The following is a 22,785-nucleotide window of genomic DNA, read 5'->3' on the forward strand; positions in this document are numbered from 1 at the left end:
CAATTCTACACTTCTGGGTGTCTGGTAACTTCTTGTAATTGTAATTGGTTTATTGTTGCCATATGTAGCAATATAGAATGAAAAGCTTTTGTTTACATGCCATCCAGATGTATCATTCTATACATTAGATAGATAGATAGATAGATAGATACTTTATTCATCCCCATGGGGAAATTCAACTTTTTTTCCAATGTCCCATACACTTGTTGTAGCAAAACTAATTACATACAATACTTAACTCAGTAAAAAATATGATATGCATCTAAATCACTATCTCAAAAAGCATTAATAATAGCTTTTAAAAAGTTCTTAAGTCCTGGCGGTTGAATTGTAAAGCCTAATGGCATTGGGGAGTATTGACCTCTTCATCCTGTCTGAGGAGCATTGCATCGATAGTAACCTGTCGCTGAAACTGCTTCTCTGTCTCTGGATGGTGCTATGTAGAGGATGTTCAGAGTTTTCCATAATTGACCGTAGCCTACTCAGCGCCCTTCGCTCAGCTACCGATGTTAAACTCTCCAGTACTTTGCCCACGACAGAGCCCGCCTTCCTTACCAGCTTATTAAGACGTGAGGCGTCCCTCTTCTTAATGCTTCCTCCCCAACACGCCACCACAAAGAAGAGGGCGCTCTCCACAACTGACCTATAGAACATCTTCAGCATCTCACTACAGACATTGAATGACGCCAACCTTCTAAGGAAGTACAGTCGACTCTGTGCCTTCCTGCACAAGGCATCTGTGTTGGCAGTCCAGTCTAGCTTCTCGTCTAACTGTACTCCCAGATACTTGTAGGTCTTAACCTGCTCCACACATTCTCCATTAATGATCACTGGCTCCGTATGAGGCCTAGATCTCCTAAAGTCCACCACCATCTCCTTGGTCTTGGTGATATTGAGACGCAGGTAGTTTGAGTTGCACCATATCACAAAGTCCTGTATCAGTTTCCTATACTCCTCCTCCTGTCCATTCCTGACACACCCCACTATGGCCGTGTCATCAGCGAACTTCTGCACATGGCAGGACTCCGAGTTATATTGGAAGTCTGATGTGTACAGGGTGAACAGGACCGGAGAGAGTACGGTTCCCTGCGGCGCCCCTGTGCTGCTGACCACCGTGTCAGACCTACAGTCTCCCAACCGCACATACTGAGGTCTATCTGTCAAGTAGTCCACTATCCAATCCACCATGTGAGAGTCTACTCCCATCTCCGTTAGTTTGTGCCTTAAGATCTTGGGCTAGATGGTGTTAAAGGCACTAGAGAAGTCAAGGAATGTAATCCTCACAGCACAACTGACCCCATCTAGGTGAGAGAGTGATTTGTGCAGCAAATACGTGATAGCATCCTCCACTCCCACCTTCTCCTTATACACAAAATACATCAATGTCATATAAAAAGAAAACAAAATAGGATCAGCATATAATCTTACAGTTATTGAGAATGTGCAGTGCACATTAACAGATAAAATGCAAGGGCCATGAGAAGGTAGATTGAGATACCAAGTATTCCTTTTTATCAGAAGTCTTAGCAGCGTGATACAGAAGTTTCCTTGTTTGGCTCAGCGTCAAATCTGTTCCATAATGCTTCTTATGAGTGTCTCAGGACAGCTCACAATGCAAATCAGGTGTCACGTGCTGTCGATGCTTTTGAATGCCTTTGCTCAGGCACAGTGAATGAACTGTTTCAAAGCAATATTTTTCCCAGATGAGTAAAAAATTAACCAATGCAGAATAGTCCCGTACATGCATTTTCATACTGGGGCCCTCAGTATATAAGAGAGGCAGACAGTGAACCATAAGGACAAATATTTAAGGCTGACATACCATTTCTATTTACAACTTAGAATCACAGGCTACACAGATGATTTGTTTCCTTTGAGGATCAGGTGATGACCTGAGAGCAACCTGCCCACTTCTGTAACTTATTTTTGTAGACAATTACCTTGAAATACACTGACCCACTTTTCATTTACAGGAGAACCAAGTAGGGTATTTCAATGAAGAAACACATAATAAAATTTAAACAGATCATAGGTTGTTCCTCATTGAGAGTTACTGTAAACACAATAAACAACCAGGGCACAAATGTCTTCCTGCTGGGAACAGCTGCCATCCTTTTTCTCTTCTCAGTAGTATGTTCTGTTTGGCGAATTTTCCAGGTAATATTGTACTCCAAGGAGAACACTTACTAATGCAGGGAATTGCATTGTACAGAACATAAAAATAAGATACTGGAAGTGCTGTAGCTAAACTAAAATAAAAGCTGAAAATTAATACAGCCAGCAGCATCTGTGACAAGATTAAAGAACAGAATGGTAGAAAAATAAAATACCTGTAGTGACAATTGACGAAATAAATAAATGAGAAGCAGAAACATCACAATTACAAATGAAAAATGTTACAGATTAAGCAAACCTGAAATAAAAACAGAAAGTCCAGGAAACAATTACTGTGTTTGACAAACTTACTTATCACTCTCCATTCCAGGTTTTGATAAAAAGCTTATCCAAGAAATATATCAAAGATAATTTTTGTCATGGAGTTATACAAAACAGACAGAGGCTCTCTATGCTGACCAAGATACTCAGAGCATAAGATTTGGGAACAGAATTTGGCCCAACAAGTCTGCTCCACTATTCAATCATGGCTAATAATTTTAATCTCATTCTCCTAACTGCTTCCCACAACCATTAACCACCCCCTCACCTTCCCAATCACCCTCTGCCTGATGACTGCACCTCCACAGCTCTCTGTGGCACCAAATTCCACAGATTCACCACCTACTAGAACATAGAGCACCACAACGTGCAGAACAGCCCCTTTGCTCTGTGATATTGTGCCAGCCTTCTAACCCATTCTAAGATCAATCTAACCATTCCTTCCGGCACAGCCCTCCACGTGCCTATTGAAGAGTTTCTCCAATGCCCTTAATAAATCTGCCCGAACAACCACCCCCAGCAGAATGTTCCGTACACTCATCAACTCTGAGTAAAAAACCTTCATTAAAGTGCATTATCACATCCAATGTGGCTGAAGAAATTCCTTCTCATCTCAGTTTTAAAGGGAAGCCCCTTTATTTTGAGGCCATGCCCTTGGATCCTAGACTCTCCAACTGATGGCAACATCCTTTACATGAAAGCTAATCCCATTTGCCAGCTCTTGACCCATATCGATCTAAATCTTTGTAGGCCATGGATCTACCCAATTCGGTTTTAAACATTGTTCCTGCATCAGCCTCTTTAGTCCAAAAGATGCATCAGTATGTTGTACACTTCCTGGAAAATCTATTTCCATTGAAGTTAATTTAATGAGTTTCAGCAACACAGTATCACGATGCCACTACATGACATATTCACTGCTGCAAACCATGTGAAAAGTTAATTATTTTTCCCTTTCCCTGCAGTTGTCCTTGAAGCCATCTGGAATGCATCAGCTTTGAGCAAAATGTCCCAAGCTACTTTTGTATCCTTTTGCTTTCGCGCATGAATGCTTCATTTGCAGTTTGAACATATGGAATGAAAAGGTCTGGCTATGGTAAATATTCAGTTGTCAGCATCTGTTCTCTTGCTATTAATAAATGCTTTCTGACACCTTGTTTAAGTTCCACTTCATGAAATACCCAATCTACTTTTTTTTAAGGTGAAAGGAACTGTAACTAAAGAAAACAATAACTTCTTAAGAATTCTTCTCAGAAACTGAAGCTTTACAGATCTGCAAGTGTTGGAAATCTAGAAGACTATTGTTATAAAGATGCCCCAGAGCAGCCGTAGTAGTCTTTACAAATATGTACTATAACATTCGTTAATATCAGGAAGAACATTTTTTGCAAGCAAATATTTTCAAATATATTCAAAACTTTTAGACAATGTGGGAGATTTATTGCCTCAAATTTGAGACTCAGATGTATGGTGAAATCAAAGTTTAATCTCATGAATAGTTTGGAGAAAGCAGTGCCCTTTATACTATGACATGTAACTAGACAGTAGTGGAAGCTCCCCTGTTATTGTTAGTACAAGTAGAATAGCTCATTTCAGCTGGTTTGGTCAGAGCAGTCAAACTTTCTAAGCAGATTGTAGGCTGTTCCACACAATGCACTCAGCAAAACTGGCACTCACTTCTCATCGACTATTCTGTTTGCTTTAAAATACTGCTCAATTTGCTCGGTATACAAACTATCTGTTATGCAATTGAATGCATCTATCTTTCTGATATAGCTAGCTATTTCTGCTTTTTTTCTATTTATGATTATTATCACCCAGTACTCACAATTTCATTTTCTTCCTTTTCATTAGCTTAAATATCTCTGTCCCTTCCTAAAGAAGCACATTCTGCACTGTTTTTCACTCGAACATTTTTCGCTGTGTTTTTTTAACTCTCACCTCAGTTGGTAGGTTGTTGTTGCAGGTTCATTTTAAAACCTCCACATTTTCTCTGTAATTTTAAACATAAAACTAATTAAAAGGAAACACAGAGCTGGGAATGCATGTCTTAGTTTCATTTTTACTTTAAACGAGATGCGCACATATGACATGGTGGAGTAATGACATGTGCAATTCACATACTCCTTCTGTAAAACCCTTAACAAATGGTGTAAACAACAAAGAATATTTCATCAAAAATGTATGTACAATTTTACTCAAATATTACTGAAACATGAAATACACATCAACCAGTTCAATTCCTCTGATTGCTGGTGCAAATGTGTGGTTACACATAAGCTTGTCTCAGCCTGATACTCCACCATATGTCTCTCCAGCTTGCACAGAAATTAATATATATTTTGCATCAGGTTACAAATTGTTATTTTCTAAATTGTAATAGTGCTGAGTACCTCTCAGCAAGCCTGGTTAGAATTCATCCTGCATTTTCAGATGCATAAATCCTTGAGTGGCTTTTCCCTTTCATCACAAGCAGTCCAGCGTGAAGTACAATGGAAATCTCTGACAGCTATTTTGGTATTTTGCATTTCATATTGACTGCCTATCCTTAGCATACCTCAAGATAGTAACAATAAGTGGTGGCTTTTTGCATGCAGCGCTGATGGGAATTATTAAATATTCCCATTCAGGACTACTACCAGCTGAAATCCACAGAAACAGAACAGCCATTGGTACTTCAATAACAACATCATTTTATGCTTTTTTAAAAATGTATCGATCCTGAACAGCAGACTCAGAATATGAGCCCAATTCCCTTTCACAAGAATGGAAGCGGAGAAGGCATACTGGGCTACTGGTATGTTTGAAACGCCTAAGACTCCCACTCCTGACTATCCTGCTAGTGAATGTACATTCTTAGGAAAATAAAATTGAAAACCTCAGAGTAAGATTGCAGTACCAGAAGGATATCAGGGACTGCTGTGTATAGCTAAGTCAGGTTGCTGTTTTCAATTGGTGTTGAAAAAGCTTGGTGTTCAAGACCATCACACCTTCAGTACTAATCAACAAGTTCCAAAACCTGGGCCTCAGTACCTCCCTCTGTCACTGGATGCTTGATTTCCTCATTGGGAGACCATAGTCACCGCAGATCAGAAAAAAAATCTCCTCTTCACTGACAGTCAACACTGGATCACCTCAAGAATATGTGCTTAGCCCACTGATCTACTCTCTACACTCATAATTGTGCTGCTAGGCACAACTCAAATGCTGGCTATCAATTGGCCAATGACACAACTATTGTTGGTAGAATTTCAGATGGTGATGAGGAGTGAGGTAAGTCAGCTGGTTGAGTGGTGTTCAAACAATAACCTTGCACTCTATGTCAGTAAGACCATGGAACTGAATGTGCACTTCAGGAAGTCAAAGGAAAACACACCAGTTCTAATTGAGGGATCAGTCGTGGAAAGATGAGCAGTTTCATGTTCCTGGATGTCTGAACTCTGAAGATCTATCCTGGGCTCAGCATTTTGGTACAATTGCAATGAAGACATGAAAATGGCTATATTTCATTAGGAGTCTAAGGACCCTTGGTATGTCACCAATGGCACTAGCAAAGTTCTACAAAAGTACCCTAGAAGAGATTCTAACTGGTTGTATATCAGTCTGGTATGGAGGGGCCCATTGCACAGGATCAGAAAAAGCTGCAGAATGTTGTAAGCTCAGCCATCTCCATCATGGGCACTAGCTTCCATAGTATCCAGGATATCTTCAAAAGGCAATGCCTGATAAAGATGGCAACCGACATTAAGGACCCTCATCACCCAGGACATGCCCTCTTCTCAATTCTGCCGTCAAGGAAGAAGTTCAAGAGCCTGAAGCCACACACTCAAAAAGTTTTGGAATGGCTTCTCTACCACTGACACCAGATTTCTGAATGGACACTAAACCCATGTACACTACCATACCGGAGAGAGCTTTGCTGCAACCCAGACGCTCACCTACATCCGTGAGAAATGGAGGCAACTGGTGCAATGCTCAACTGTACTGTGTCCCTGCCACCAAGGTGGGTTGCAGGATCTGCAACCATAACCATAACACTACCTTACTATTTGTTTTCCTTTTTTTGGTTCTCTTTTTTATGTATGTATATACATATATATATATATATATATATATATATTTCTTGTTGTAATTTATAGTTTCTTTTATTATGCATTGCAATATGCTGCTGCCCCAAAACAGCATAGAGTATTTCATGACATATACCAATGGTACTAAACCTGATTCATATCCTGATTCTGAAACCTGAAGATTGAAGTATGGAGGATAATGTCACTAACTGTTTCATCATATTCAATGATGTTAAGATATTGTTTATTGTTCTTGAAAGTATTAAATATTAAACAACAATCTCAAGTGAATGAAAATTGAAGAAAACAGTCCAAGTTCTCAATTACCTATGGAAAATTACAGAGATATTCACAAATAAAATTGTATAATAACTCATAATGGATCTCTGTTTTAATTTCTAGACTAAAGGAGAAATCAATCATGATTGGAAGTCATTTTTTTTTTGCCTGAATTATTTGGGATTGATATTCTAAGCACTGGTAGTTTTCCAGAACCAGATCAACTTTCTAATCATAAATATTAGATGTAACATTTCTTTTACAGGGTAGATTAAGTGAATCATTCTTTTTCTAAGTAAGCATGAAAGCTGGAAAGTCACTGATTACAGCCTTTCCTCTGAACTTCAGCCTACGAAGGTCATTTCATGCATATTGCAAAATGTTGCCTGCAGGGGCCTACACAAAGCTGCTGAGACATAAAATACCATTCGAGGAGGCAATTTCCATTTTTTTGTGCTTCTTAGAATGTTTTAACTTTTTTGCCAATAAGTATAGAAGTCAAATGCAATTTGGAATCAATGTTTAAAGCAGCTAACTCATAAAGAGGTGAAATATTGTGATTGTTGGATTCTTGTTTAATTTTTATTTGAATCAACATGATTCATTCAATAGCCCTATACAACAAAATACACTCTATGTAAGCAGCTCTTTGGCTCAGGAAATTTGAGTGTTACAGTGATGTAACTGGCGGAGTCACTATCTCACACAGCCAAAGACCCAATCTCAATTGTGAGTACAGTTTGTGTCTGTGGAGAGTTTGAAGAGTTCCCTTTTGTCTGTGTGGACTCACCCCAGGTATTCCATGTTCCTCCCATGTCCTAAAGACATGTGTGTTCGAAGGCCAATTGACTACTGTACGCTTCCCCCAGAGTGCGGGTGAGTGATAGAATCTGGAGGAAGCTGATGAGAATTTAAAGTTGTAGAGTCATAGAACATTACAACACAGAAATAGGCCCTTCGGCCCATCCCATCTATTGCAAACCATTAGTCTTCCGAGTCCCATCAATATGTTCATGGGTCTTAGCCCTCCATACCCCTCATATCCATATACCTATCCAAATTTCTCTTAAATGTTGAAATCAAACCCACACTTACACTTGATCTGGCAGCTTGTTCCACACCCTAACCACCATATGAGTGAAGAAGTTCCCCTAAAACATTACATGTTTCACCCTTAACTCATGACCTCTAGTTGTAGTGTCACCAAACGTCAATGGAAAAAGCCTGTTTGAATTTACTCTGTCTATAACCTTCATAATTTTCTATACCACTATCAGATCACCCCTCAATCTTCTACGCTCTATGGAGTAAAGTCCTAATCTATTCAACCAATCCCTATGGCTCAGGACCTTAAGTCCCCGCAGCATTCTTGTAAATTTTCTCTGTGCTTTTTCAAACTTATTTACATTGTTCCTGTTGGTAGGCGACCAAAATTGCAGTCAATACTCTTAAATAACCGAACATTAGCTATCCTTCAATCCTCCAGGACTTCACTTGTGGTTAAGTATTTTTTAAAGATCTCTGCTAGAACCCCTACAATTTTTGCACAAACCTCCATAGGGTCTGCGTGAGACCAGAGGGTCCATAGGGTCTCATCAGGCCCTGGGGACTTATCCACCCTAACTTACTGTATCTCAAGACAACAAACGCTTCCTCCTCTGTAAAAAGTACAGGGTCTATGATCTTGCTGTTGTTTTGCCTTTGTTCTATAAACAATGTGTCTATTTCCTGAGTAATTGCAGATGCAAAAAATAACCATATAAGGTACCCTCTTCTGTTTTGGTTCCACCCATATATCACCAATCTGATCTTCCAGAGGACAAATTTTGTCCCTGCTATCCATTTGCTCTTAATTTATCTGTAGAAGCCCTTAGGATTCTCATTCATCTTGTCTGCTAGAGCAACCTCATGCCTTCTTTCAGCCTTCATTATTTCCTTCTTAGGTATTCTCTTGCACTTCTTGTACTCCTCAAATATCTCATTTGTTCCTACCTGTCTATACTTGCTATGTGCCTCCTTCTTTTATTAAGCAGGGACTCAGTTCTCTCTTGAAAACCGATGTTCCTTCACCTGTTATTCTTAACTTTTATTCTGACAGGAATATACAAACACTGTGCTCTCAAAATTTTACTTTTGAAGGACTCCCACTTACCAAGTACACCTTTGCCAGAAAACAACCTGTCCAATCCACACTTGCAAGATCTGTAGAGAATTATAATATGTTTAATGTAGGATTAATATAAGCAGATGGTTGATAGCCAGTGTGGATTTATGGGACATATGGACCCTTTTCATGTTGTATCTCTCTATAATCCAATGACTCTGTCACTCCACATGGAAATTCAAAGAACCAAATTGCAGTGGTGTTGCACTTACCCTGTTTTATTCTTGCTACATTCCCATCAACTCCTTTCAGATTATATCCACACACGACTGACTATGACTGTTAATGGTGTCCTATTAACTTTAAAGTTGTTATAGCTGGTTGTGGTAATGGGGACAAGCTCCAACTACCTATTAAATACCCCCAATGGGTGTGCATCTCAAATAACCTCTGACAACCAAGTCCAGCTCCTGGCCTTCATGTATGATTTAGCTACTGAGCCTGTTGGAACTGTTGCTGCTGACAGCAGAAGGGGTAAAGGTGGGCTACTGGTGCCTTAAAACCAGTTGCTTTGGGCGGATGGGTCTTATCAGCTGTGGTTGGCAGTCCATCTAGGAGAAGGAAAACTCTTATCTCAAACCTCTGTTGTCTTGCAGCTATGCCCACTCACCGAGAAGGATTCAGGAGTAAATCCCGAGGGAAAATTCTGGAGCTGTGTTCCATATGGACTGCTGTAATGCTGCTGGTGCATAACTGTATTGGTCTCAGCTGTTCGTTTGTGTTCATCAGATGTGTGGAGAGGGGAGCTTGCTAGAGAGACTTGCTAGAAAGGTTAGAGAGACTGGGCTTGTACACGCTGGAATTAAGGAGATTGAGAGGGGATCTGATTGAAACATATAAGATTATTAAGGGATTGGACAAGATAGAGGCAGGAAATATGTTCCAGATGCTGGGAGAGTCCAGTACCAGAGGGCATGGTTTGAGAATAAGGGGTAGGTCATTTAGGACAGAGTTAAGGAAAAACTTCTTCTCCCAGAGAGTTGTGGGGGTCTGGAATGCACTGCCTCGGAAGGTAGTGGAGGCCAATTCTCTGGATGCTTTCAAGAAGGAGCTAGATAGGTATCTTATGGATAGGGGAATCAAGGGATATGGGGACAAGGCAGGAACCGGGTATTGATAAGGAATTGATCAGCCATGATCTCAAAATGGCGGTGCAGGCTCGAAGGGCCGAATGGTCTACTTCTGCACCTATTGTCTATTGTCTATTGTCTATACGGGCAACAGCTTGCTCTCCATATTCTACTGCCCTGGCGTTGCATGTCTAGGCAGCTGGGATGCAGCTGGGTTGACCCTGAATGACGGAGGCCTCAGAAATTAACCGACCCTCTTGGGATGTGGGAGAAAATGGGTGCACCTGTGAAAGCCCATACTGTTACAGAAAGAATGTACACACTCTGCACAGAGAACACTATAGGTCAGGTTTGAACCCAGATTCCTGGAGCAATGAGGAAGTTGATCTACTTCACTGTTGCACTGATGCAGAAAGGTAACAGAACTAGTAAAACCACTTAGCTACATTAAGTGGCATAACTCGTGACACCAGTGTTTCCTTGCACTTTATCTGTGTAAGTCTCCCTTTGTGTATAATCTTTGTGTAAAGTTCCTTTGAGATAATGAAAAAATAAAGATACAAGAAAACTCCATTCAAGCAAACATCACCACTGCCTATGCCACATGCAGTAGTAGTGTGATCACTTGAGTGGAGTATGATGTTCTCCTCAGGGGCTATCTTTTGCTGAGTCCTCAGATGGCTGCAGAGGCTGATCCAGGATCCAAATGTTCTGGTGAGTCTGGGCAAGTGCTTCTAGTAGTTGCGGTTAGTGAATGGGTCTTTCGGTCTCTCACTCTCCCATTCTGCAGTATGATATTCCTGTTGGCTCTTACACACATGTCACTGTTTACATATTTATATACAAACTCCCCACACTGTTTTGCCCTTTGAAAAGAATGCTTCACAACTTCAGGTTCTGTTAATTACAGGTTTTGTTAATTGCAGGTTTGGTTAACTGCCTTTCTCGGATGTTTACACCTTCTTAACTGTGTTTGGGTACCTACCATTATAGCTCTTGCTTAATCTGAAGAATGTTTGAATTCTGGAATATGTCTTGATCTGGTTGCAACTATTTGGGTCAAAGTATCCACTTCTGACTTTTCTCCTACAAACAAAATATTGTTCACTACTCCACACATGTACTATCCTGACAACATCTCACTTCTGCTTGTCAAACTGTCTGTCAGACTTAATAACTCTCCCTTTCTCATTTTGTTTGAACTGGTTATCTTTGCCTCTTCCCAGCAAGTTGGTAGGATACAAATCATGGTATCTGCTTCTGTTTCAAATTTTGTCTCTTCACTTTTTCTTCTAAGCTGCTCACTTAAATTTTCCAAGCCTCTACAGCTCAATTGGAATCAAACCAGTGACAGAATGTGACAATACACAATACTGGAAGGAGAAGTTAGCTGAACAATGAGACTGCAAATGCTGAAATCTGCAGCATCATCATTTCTGATGCAGCATCTCGACCAAAGCATCAACAATTCCTTTCTTTCCAACAGATGCTGCGCAATTTGTTGAGTTCCTCCAGCAGATTGCAACTGCACCATTTGCTACTTTAAACATTGATCTACTTCGAATCAGCATCAAGAAGGACCAGAAGTTCTCTGGCATAATTTGACCTTCACTTTGAAATGGTCTCATTGGGTGTTTCCAGACCTATGAGTTTTAGGAATCCCATTGTATGCTCTTCAATTCTTCTAACTTTTGTTAATATCTGACCAGCATATGAACCTCTGGACAATAAGCATATTGAAAATCTGGTCGAGTGGTGCCACATCAACAACCTCTACAGTAAATGTCAGAAAAATGAAAAAGCAGATTATTGCCTGCATGAGGAAGAAACTGGACATTTATGAGCCATTCCTTGTTAGAGGATCAGAAGTGGAGAGGGTCAGTAGCTTTAAATTCCTAGGCTTTATCATATTAGAAGTTTTGTGCTGTAGCAGCGCGTAAGTGTCATCATAAAGACACGTGGGAGTACCTCTAATTTTTGGAAGTTTACATAGATTTAGCACATCACCAAAGACTTTGAAAAGCTTTTATAGATGTATCATGCATCTTAACTGGTTGCATCATGGCATGACAAAGAAACACGAAAGCACAGGAATAATGAAGATTACAGAAAGTGGTGGATATAGCCCAGTCCATCACAGGCAAAGACCTCCCAACTATTGAGTATATGTACATGGAATGCTGCTGCAAGAGAGCCAGCAACTATCATCAAAGACTCCTGCATGCTCTCTTCTTGTTACTACCATCAGCCAGGAGGTTCAGAAGTCTTAAGTCACACATCGCCAGGTCCAGGAACAGTCATTACCCTACAAACATCAAGCTTATGAACTACCATGGATAATTACAGTCAACACAAATCTAAACTCATTCTTTGACCTGCATACTCACTTTTGAGGACCATTTACAACTCATATTCTTGGTATTAGCTATTTTTATTTGCACAGTTTTCATTGGTTGCTTATCAGTTTCTGTTTTATGTATAGTTTTATATAAATTCTATTGCATTATTTATTTTTCATGTAAATAAATCTCAAGATAGTATATGTAACACATATATACAGTATTTTGATAATAAATTTACTTTCAACTTTGAAATTTTAGATGTAAAGCCTATATGCTTCTAGTATTATGCACCTCAATTATTTCTTCTCTGCAGAAGACTGCTGGATGTGCCCTCTTCAAACATTCTTGATCAATGAACAATTAGAATTTTCCATTGTAAAAACGGTTGCAAGCCCACATGTGGATAATTAGCAGAATTACTGTCACTTTTGTTAGAGCGCTTGTCCTTCTGTGATCTTTCAGCAATATGAATAATAGGTCACCATCCACTAGTTGTCAAATAGAAAGAAAATATCACAACCTACATCAAAAACTTCATGTGGCATCGTCGATAAATATTCTGCAATTAGGATTGGTTTGGAAGACAGATAATCAATGATGAAATTGTTTTGGAATAAGAGAATTATCAATTACTGCACAACAAATGGTATCAAGGATGCAACTGAAGACTATAGAACAGTCTTCATCAGAACCTCTCCATCCTGAGGTCCATGGACCCCTCTATTAATGGTAGGGGTCCATGGCATAAAAATTTGGAACCCCCTGCCTCAGAGCTACGTTTTGTCTTTTTAAGTGAGGGTTTTAGGGATAACAAAATCTCATAAAACTTTAATAGTACTAGATCATGCCCAAAATGATCCAGGCTCTTCCAAATCTTCTGGTTCATCCTCTTTTGCAGTGTCTACAACTTTCTACTTGCCCAGTTATGAATCAGTGACATTCACCTTTTGTCTAAAGTAGACATCACTTGGCTGGAAAAGGGTACATACTTTATTAAGTTTTACATTATAATAATATCATTATTTGAGACCCTTTCTCATTATGCTAAGTTTGCCTTCCCCATTAGCAGTGACAGTGAGAAAGTCATTCTTGTTAAATGAGCAATGATTGCAGTATTTTGCCTGTTGCTTTCTGGAAAAAGTTGAGTAATGAATTAACTCTATATGCCAATCATGTGCAAGAGTTCATGCAATGTTGTCTCAATTTCCCTCTCTCTGAAACTTAAAGCATGCTTGATTTGTCACTGTCCCCTTTTCAATGATGAAACTTTGACCTGGAGTAATTACTCTAATTTTATTCCCACAGGTGTTGATTGACCTACAAAATGCCTTATTATCCCTATTTTATTGTTCCAGCATCTGCAGTTTCATATAACAACTTATATTCTATCTGGGTAACCTCCAGCCTGATGGCAGGAATATATGCTTCTCCTTCCAGTAAATAAATTCCCCACTCTCTATTCCCCACTTTAAATTTTGACCACTTCTTGCCTGCCTATTACTTCCCCTGGGTCCCCTCCTCCTTCCTTTCCTCCTCAGTCCACTCTCCACTCCAATCAGTTTCCATGTTCTCCAGCCATTGACCTTTCCCACCCAGCTGGCTTCACCTATCACCTTCCAGCTAACCTCCTTAACTTATATCCACCTTTTAATTCTGGCATCTTCCCCCTTGCTCCTCTGTCCTGAAGAAGGGCTTTGGCCCAAATCATTGACTATCTATTCATTTTCATAGGTGCCACCTGACCTGCTGAGTTCCTCCAGCATTTTGTGTGTTGTTCTGCAGCTACTATTTCTTCTAATTCATCTTTCCATTTTACTGCTTCCCCCCTGTACTTTTATCCACCAAGCTTTGTCTAACAACACAAAGCACTCCATACGTTAAACCTGAATCTTCTTTTCTTGCTTGTGATCTATCTCCCAGCCATTACTTCTCCGAATTGATCTCATTCATGCAAATTCTGGCTTTGTGAATTCCATTCACAGAAAAAAAACTAAACTGCCAACAGTCCTTGTTTCTTGTCTAGCCTGCTAAGCAATATGATTTATGTTGATGTACATATATTAATAAACAAATAATGTGTGTGTGTATAACTACACATTTTATTTGCCCTTAGTCTATAGTAGTTTACCTATTTTCTGAGTATTTACAGTACTTAAAGAAAATTATAGAGAGTTAGTCCTGTTGCCTACAACGTATCTGACTGAAGATGAGGTGCTGTTTCTTGAGGATACTATATGTTAGGCATTGATGGAACAACACCGAAGGGCAAAGAAGGAAGAGTGGGAGTGGGATGTCACTAAAGATTCATGCAAACTTCTGCAGACGTATGGTGCAGTGTATTCTGCGGTGGTTTTATCATGGCTACGGAAGCGCAAATTGAAAGATTTGCAGCGGATTATAGATTCAGCCAACTCCATCATGCGTGCAACCCTTCCCACCATTGATCACACCTTCAAGAGGGTTGCCTCAAAAAGGTGGCATCCATCGTTAAGGACACTCACTGTCTGGGATGTATCCTCTTCTAGTTACTCCCATCAGGGAGAACAGCTTTAAGAAACATTTTCAATGTTTTAGAAACAGCTTCTTTTCTTCTGCCGTTAGATTTATAAATGGTCCATGAACACCTTAACTACCTCGCTATTCCTAATTACAATATTTAGTTATTTCTGTAACTTGTACTAATTTTTATGTCTTGCACAGTACTGCTACCATAAGGAAACGTAGCACACAGTATATGATGGGATTATATAATCATATTGTAATATGATAATAAACCTGATTCTGATTCTGACAGAATATTGAAAACTCAGTGTATCCTTAGCAATTGAACAGAGGTGCCGTTCAAAGTGGTCACCCAATGTATGTTTGATTTCTCCAATGTAGAGGAGACTGCCTTGAGAGAGAGCCAAATTGAGAGGATGAAACTGAAAGGAATGAAAGGACTGTTTCAGTCCCTGATACTGGGAAGACAAGAGGTGAACTATCAGTCATTGCATCTCTTATGGCTGCCTAGACAAATAGCATGAGAGGGGAATGGCTGGAATTGTGGAGCTAGCACAGCGTTCATAAGGAAGAAAGGACGGTGAAGGTGTATCCAGTAGTGGAATCCCACTGATATTAGGCAGGGTGCCTATTGAATACGGAGGGTAGTGGGGGTGGAAGGTGAAGACAAAGGGGATCCTATCTTCGTTCTGACTGGGAGAAGAGGGGTTAAGAATGGAAGTGTGGGTATGAGAGGAACTTATTTAGGGAGTGCAGTCTACTAATGGCAAGAAAATTTAGTAATGATGATCTCATTAGACTCTCCCTTTAGTTATCAAAGTTGAAAAGCTGACTGTGGAAATGCTATGAGTACTAGTTTAAACATTTAGTAGGTCGTGAAGAAAATAAGTTTCAGTGTTATTTCAATCTTCCCGGAAAGTAAATGCCTGAGAGTGGAGCTTGATATGGCCAAGCTGTGACTGATGATGGATGGCTGAATGGATGAATGGATAGCTGTAACCAGGTATACTAAAGTATGCATGCCTTAGAAAAAGTGATAGACTCTGTATCCAATTTTGCATGTTGATTACTGCAATCTAAAAATTCTGATTATTGTCTGTGTTCACTGAGGAAAGAGAAATCAACTTGAAATTGCAAATGTAATAAATAATGTTCTTAAGCATCAATTTGTGCTTCAAAGGCATAATGTAACATTAAAGTCTCCTGAAGAGTTCAGGCTGTGAAGAGACTCCCAGGGCATTCCATCATTTCAAATGAAAAATATCTTGTCAGAAATGCAGACAGATGCAGATGCAAAATGCCCCTAAATATTTCAAAGATTAAACATAATTACAGGCTTGAGCTGCCTATGAACTGTGAATCCCCTAAAAGTAAAAGAATATGATTGTGTAAATGGCATGTCAAATCATGATGTGCACTCTGAGCATGAAATGTTAAATTATAAAGACTTCCAAAGATTAAATCATAATTCCTTGCTAAAGTGGTTAGTGTTTATCAAATGATTGAAAGACCCTCAATTAAAAATAATTTCTTGTGGCAGTGACAAGCTGCTGTGGAGGAAGAACATTAATAACTATAGTATATTATCATTGAGTCAACAACCATTCTATTTTAGTTTTTATTGAATTTGATATTGCAGGTCTACTAGAAGGCTTGCCATGGCTTGACCTCCGAATAACAGTCCACTGGAAGATGCTATCATGGTTGCAATTATACATAAATTATTCATGAATAATAGTTGTAGTTTTTGCATTCTGTTTTGTTATATGCTTCCAGTGATAACTTGATCCATTTGTCAGCATGTTGGTGAAGTATTATGTGCCACTTGAAATAAACTATCGAATCTTTGTGAATGTATATGACATTTTCCTTGACAAAATAACATGCAGAAAAAATTAGGTCCTTCAGAGAAAAGGCGTTACTAATGTCGGTACAAATCTCTCATCTTATTGCTCAAGGATAATTTAATTGACAGCAAAGTCTAAACACAGGGGATAAATGGAATGGCAGCTTTTGATGTCACAGATGAAGAAAGGTGCAAAGATTAGACCTAGGACAGTAGGAAGCCAGAAGATCATCTTTAACAGTGTTTCATTTAGGCACCTGTTATGAAGAATGAGCTATCTGATCAAAGTCCTCTGATTTTGTTATTGTTTCTTTTCATTGCTATGAACAAAGCAAAGAGAAAAAAATCAATTATTTTATTCTTAGAGGATACCAAAGGATTCAGTCTGAGCAGAGTTCAGAACCCAGATGGCTTGAAGCATACAAGGGCCATCTGGGAGTGTATGATATTCTAAGGTTCAGTTTCTGGGAAGTGAATTTAATAAGCAGTCCATGCCAGAGTATTGTGAGCGTATTACAAGCAATGCCACCAATCTACAAAAGTGCTTCAGCTTCTGTCACATCACTCCTTTTTATCAGTTGCATGCTTAGAACACAATAGAAAAGAGCAAATCATTTTCAAAATTAAAGAGTGATTGATTCATAGAGTTGTGCAGCAGAGAAATGGCCCTTCAGCCCATCACATTTATGCTGACCTCTTTCCCTGTCTAAACTAGTCTCATTTACCTGTATTAGGACCATAACCTTCTATGCCTTACCTGTTTAAGTGCCTGTCTGATATGCCTGTTAAACATTGCGATTGCAACAAATTCCACAATCTCTTTCAGATTAGACCATAAGATCAGAAGATATAGAAGCAGAATTAGGCCATTTGTCCCATCGATCTTCATTTCATCATGATTGATTCATTTCCCTCACAGCCCCAATCTCATGCTTTCTCCCTATATCCCATCATGCCTTGTCTAACCATGCCTTGTCTTGTCATCCCCTGCCTAAATATACCCATGGATTTGGCCTCCACAACCACCTGAGGCAGTGAATTCCACAGTTTCACCATTCTCTGACTAAAGAAATGCCTCCTCATCTCTATTCTAGATGGATGTTCCTCTATTCTGAGGCTGTGTCCTCTTGTCTTAGTCTCCCTCACCATAGGAAGCATCCTTTCCACACCCACTCTATTGAGGCCTTTCAACATTCACAAACAGGAGAAGATCCGCGGACGCTGGAAATCCAAGCAACACACTCAAAATGCTGGAGGAACTCAGCAGGCCAGGCAGCATCTATGGAAAAGACTACCATCTACATTTTGGGCTGAGACCCTTCAGCAGGACTGGAGAAAGAAAGGTGAGGGGTAGAGTTAAAAGGTGGGGGGAGGGGAGGGAGAAACACAAGGTGATAGATGAAACCAGGAGGTGGAAGGGTGAAGTAAAGAGCTGGGAAGTTGATTGGTGAAAGAGATAGAGGACTAGAGACATAGAAGAGGACAGAAAGCTATGGATGAAAGGAAAGGGGGAAGGAACATGCAGAAGGGAGGTGATGGGCAGGCAAGGAGATAAGGTGAGAGAGGGAAACGGGATAGGGAGTGGTGAAGGAGAATGGGGCCATAACCAGAAGTTTGAGAAATCAACATTTATGTCATCACGTTGGAAGCTACCCAAATGGAATATAAGGTGTTGTTCCTCCATCCTGAGTGTGGCTTCATCACCACAGTGGAGGAGGCAATGGATAGAGAAATGGGAATGGGAAGTGGAATTAAAATGGATGGAAACTGGAAGATCTCAAATACAGGTGGAGCGTAGGTGCTCAGCAAAGCGATCTCCCAATCTGTGTCGAGTCTCATCAATATACAGGATGCCACACCAAATACAGTAAATGACCCCAACAGACTCACAGGTGAAGTGTCACCTCACCTAGCAAAACTGTTTGGGGCTCAAATGGTAGTGAGGAAGTAGGTGTAGGGGCAGGTGTAGCACTTGTTCCGCTTGCAAGGATAAATGCCAGGAGGGAGATCGGTGGGGAGTTATGAATGGACAGGGGAGTCGCATAGGGAGCGATCACTGTAGAAAGCAGAAAGTGGGGTGGTGGAGGAGGGGTGAAGGCAAAGATGTGTTCGGCTTTGGAGACAGTGGAAGCTGCGGATAATTATGAGCTCGTTATGGAAGCTTCGATAGGTTTCAATGAGATCACATTTCATTCTTCTGAGTCCCAGTGAATGTAGGCTCAGAGCCCTCAAACACACTTCATATGATAAACCTTTCCATCCCAGTATCATTTTTGTGAAACTCCCTCCAACCCTCTCCAATGTCAGCACATCATTTCTTAGATGTTGTTACTGCTCACAGTACTTCAAATGAGGCCTCACCAGTACCTTATGAAGCCTTAGAAAATAGTCTACACTTTTATTCCTTCCAACAAAGTGCATGACCATACACTTCCTGACACTGTATTTCATCTGCCACTTCTTTTCTTTACCCGCTTTCCTAATTTATCTAAGTCCTTCTGTAGTCTCTCTGCTTCCTCAACACTAACTGCCCCTCCACCTATCTTCATATTGTTCACAAACTTGGCCACAAAGCCATTAATTCCATATTCTGGATATCAGCCTATCTATATAAAAATAATACTTTAAAATTCTTTTCTCTTACCTTAAACTTGTGGAGGATACCAGCTGTTCACCTGTATTTTCATGAAATTACAGTAATGCAAGGCAGTAGGGACCAGTTTAGCCTCCTGTCTTTGATATACCTAGCATGGAAAGCACCATCAACCCTATCAGTGCTTTTCATAATCTTTTTTCTTTCTATCAAGCTACCTTCTGTCTAAGGAACAAGCCTAGTCTATTCAACCTCTCCTTAATAAAGTCCTCTAGTCCAGACAGCATCCTGTGAATATCCTGTACACTCTCTCAAGCAAAGATGAGCAGCAAGCATCTTGATAAAACTTCTTTAATCTTTTAAATCATGGGGAAGTGGGGGTGAGTTCTGCATTGCTGAGTGTTTGCTTGGTGGTGGGGGAACCAAAATGCACTTAGCAATTCATTGGATGTTTAATGTGTGTGCACCGGAGACCTGAATAATGAGCCCAGTGCAATGGTATGCCACAAATGCCATTTTGGAACTCCCTTACCGAAAACACTGCGGAGGATACCAGCTATTCACCTGTATTTTCATGTAATTACAGTAATGCAGGGCAGTAGGAACCAGTTTCGCACATCAGAATCTGCTCCAATAAACTTATAGGTTTAAGCAGGAATAATGTAAATCAAAAAATGAACCTTGTGGCGCAGTGACCACTAAAGTTCATTTATTATGGAAGTACATATATGTCACTATATACAACCCAGAGATTCATTCATTTTCTGTGGGCAGACTCAGCAAATCTATAGAATAGTAATCATAACAGAATCAATGAAAGCTCAAAAAGAGTGCAAAAGACAACAAACTGTGTGAATGCAAATAAATAACAAGAACATGAGACAAGGAGACATAAAGTCCTTGAAAGTGAGATAATTGATTGTGGGAAGATCTCAATGGATGGGACTAGTGAGTGTAGTTAACCTGTTTGTTCAAGAACTTGATGGTTGAGGGGTAGTAACTATTCTTAAACTTGGTGTGAGTCCTGAGCTTTTGTACCTTCTACCTGATGCAGCAGTGAGAAAAGAGCATGACCTGGGTGGTGGAGATCCCTGCTGATGGCAATATTGCAATGTCTTACCATATCCCCATTCTATCTCCCTCTACCCCAATATGCTTTCCCATCTCCCTTTGTGCTCAGATCTATAATCCAGGCTAAATATCATCCTATGCATTAAAATGGCATGAGGAGGGATAAATGATATTTAAACTAAAATTTTACTCCTGCTTGCATTTCAAACCCTGTTTTCAAAGTGTGCTGTTATACAATGAACATACCGTGGACTTTCAATTATTTTGGTTGCTCTCTGTGCAACAATTTGCTTCTGCAGTACAAATCTGTAAATTGTAAGTAATCACCCTACAAAAACAGAAGTAACTGCAAATTGCTGGATACCTGAACAAGAACTGTCAGCTTGAGGGGCAGTCTCCGTGGTTACTTTGAAGGTTTTTATTTTAAAGAGATATTATAAAAATACAGATCAAAGTTTACCTTCTCTTCATTCCCTTTTTCTCTCTTATATACTGGAACTGTTATTTTCTGCAAGGACTTCTTAACCTCAACTGTATTAGCAGAAAGAGAGATTTGAATTTCTCTACAGGGCAAACAAAATGAGAATTGTGTCTTTTGCAATTATCCACCAGAGTTCTGGAGCAGAATATATTCACTTTTAAGTTGTCAACCACTTACAATTTGCTTTCAGATAGACACAATCAACTGCAATCTGTAAAGGGATAATTTTCCTTAATTTGCAGCAGAGATTTGTCTAAGTGGGTGCATATTTTAGGGAATTATACAAAACAGGTTACATCAGAGCAAAACCATTCTGCGTCAATATATGGTCATCCCAATATGAAATCCAGACAGAAGTGAAAATAAGACGGGGATTGGAAAAAAAAACACACCAGTAACAAAGTGGCCAGAGCATTGAGTTAAATTGGATATGTTAGTGATATGACCATACTGATAAGAAAGTTCCTTTCACTTCTAGATCCAGAAAGACACACAAAATTCCGCAAATGTCGGCCATCTTGAGCAACACACACAAAATGCTGCTCAGGCATTACCTATGGAGGGGAATAAGCAGTTGACAATTCAGGCCAATACCTTTAATTAGTTATTTATTCTCCTCTGTAGATATTGCCTATTCTCTCAAATTCCTCCAGCATTTTGTGTGTGTTGCTCCAGAAATCTCTGGTTAGCTGTGACCACATTACCAGACTATGCAATCCTTGGGAACCAATATTCTCTCATTTGCCCACATTATATACAAAATAATCACTAAGTAATAAAGAAAATGTCATTCTTGACCATTACTTCAAAATAATCTCACATGTGAAAGGAACAACACGTATGGCTAAAACATCAATGAAAGAGTAGACTTTTGCTGTTTGACTCAATAGGATGGAGTCCAAGTTGTGGTGTACCTCTTTTAGAACATAGAACATAGAAATCTACAGCATATTACAGGCCCTTCAGCCCACAATGTTGTGCCTACTATGTAACCTACCCTAGAGACTGTCTGGAATTTCCCCAGTGCATAGCCCTCTATTTTTATCAGCTCCATGCACCTACCTAAGACTCTATTAAAAGACTCTATTCTATCTACTTCTCCCACCTTCGCTGGCAGTGCATTCCACACACCACCACTGTTTGTGTGAAAAACTTACCTCTGACATCCCCCTTGTATTTACTTCCAAGCACCTTGAAACTATGCCCCCTCGTGTTAGCCACTTCAGCCCTTAGAAAAAACCTCTGCCTATCCACGTGGTCAATGCCTCTCATCGTCTTATACACCTCTATCAAGTCACCTCTCATCCTTTGTTGCTCCAAAGAGAAAAAGGCAAATTTATTCAACCTATTCTCATATTAGCTGCTTTTATTCTCATATTTACTTATTTTAGCTGCTTAAGAATTGCTAACATAAGGATTGTTCTTACCATAGAGTTGATGTCGCATGGTTATATCAAGTTAGATTATTTGTATTAATGCTTGTTGCTTAGTTGAAGAAAATAAACCACAATTAACGGTTGTCTTCACTTAAAGCTGCAAAATCTAAAATAACAACAATGATTTTCCTTTTCTGAGACTAGGTCAGAACAGCTCACAACAATTTACACAGGCAGTCTTACTCCAGTTTCCAGAAGGTCTCGAAGTTAAGGCATGAAGATTTCTGTAAAATAATCTAAGAGATGTGTGTGGATATGAAAGAGGTGACCCACCACAAGATGATGTACAGTAGATGAAAAAAAAATTATTTATTTCTATCCATATCACCCAGAAATAGGACCATCTTAGATGGGCTTCATGGTTGGCATGGACAAGTTAGGCCGAAGGGCTTGTTTCTATGCAATATCGCTCAATGTCCCTATGATGCCCAAAAGAAAGGCACCTGTGGGATTCCTGAATGATTCCAGTAATCTTTTTTTCTTATTGCTTTTCAT

Source organism: Hemitrygon akajei, chromosome 2, assembly GCF_048418815.1.
Source record: "Hemitrygon akajei chromosome 2, sHemAka1.3, whole genome shotgun sequence".
NCBI lineage: Eukaryota > Metazoa > Chordata > Chondrichthyes > Myliobatiformes > Dasyatidae > Hemitrygon > Hemitrygon akajei.